Source organism: Vigna radiata, chromosome 5 (genome assembly GCF_000741045.1).
Source record: "Vigna radiata var. radiata cultivar VC1973A chromosome 5, Vradiata_ver6, whole genome shotgun sequence".
Classification (NCBI taxonomy): domain Eukaryota; kingdom Viridiplantae; phylum Streptophyta; class Magnoliopsida; order Fabales; family Fabaceae; genus Vigna; species Vigna radiata.
In genome coordinates, this window is record NC_028355.1 from 24,790,371 (window position 1) to 24,791,088 (window position 718).

Consider the following 718-nt stretch of genomic DNA (forward strand, 5'->3'; position numbering starts at 1 on the left):
GTTCATGTGTGTAATATGTGTCTGTTTATATAGTTATCTGTGGTCGTGTATGTGTTTATATTTGTGTATAATGTGTGTTTATGTATGTAATTTATTTGAGTTAATGTGTATATGTATTTTTATCTATATGTGCTTGTGTATGTGGAGGGGGGTTTGTGTGTGCGTGTATTTTTTATTGTCTTTTTGAGAGTGTGTATGTGTGTGTGTATTTGTCTGTTTGGAAGTTTGTGTGAGTGTCTTTGTGTGCATAATATGTGTGTGGGGTAGGGGTTGTTTATAAGGTTGCGTGCATGCATGTGTTTTTGTGTTTGTGTCTAATGTGTTTGAGTGTGTAATGTGTGTATTTGTGTGTGTGTGAGAGAGTTTATGTTTGTACGTGCGTTTGTGTGTGTAATAAATGTGTGTATGTGTTTGTTTGTTTGGGTATGAGTGAGTGTGTATTTTTATTTGTGTTTATGTGTTTGTTTTTGTATTTCTATGTGTTTGAGTGTCTATGTGTGATTGTGTGTTTTCGTGTTTGAGAGAGAGAAAAAAAGAGTGTATGTATATGAGTACTTTTGTGTGCGTAATATATGTGTGTGGAGGGAGTGGGTGGGTGTTTATACGGTTGCGTGTGCGTGTATGTTTGTGTGTTTATGTGTCTAATTTATGTGTTTGTGAGTGTGAGTGTGTGTGTTTATGTGTGTATGAGTATGTGTGTGTGTGTCAGTTTATGTCT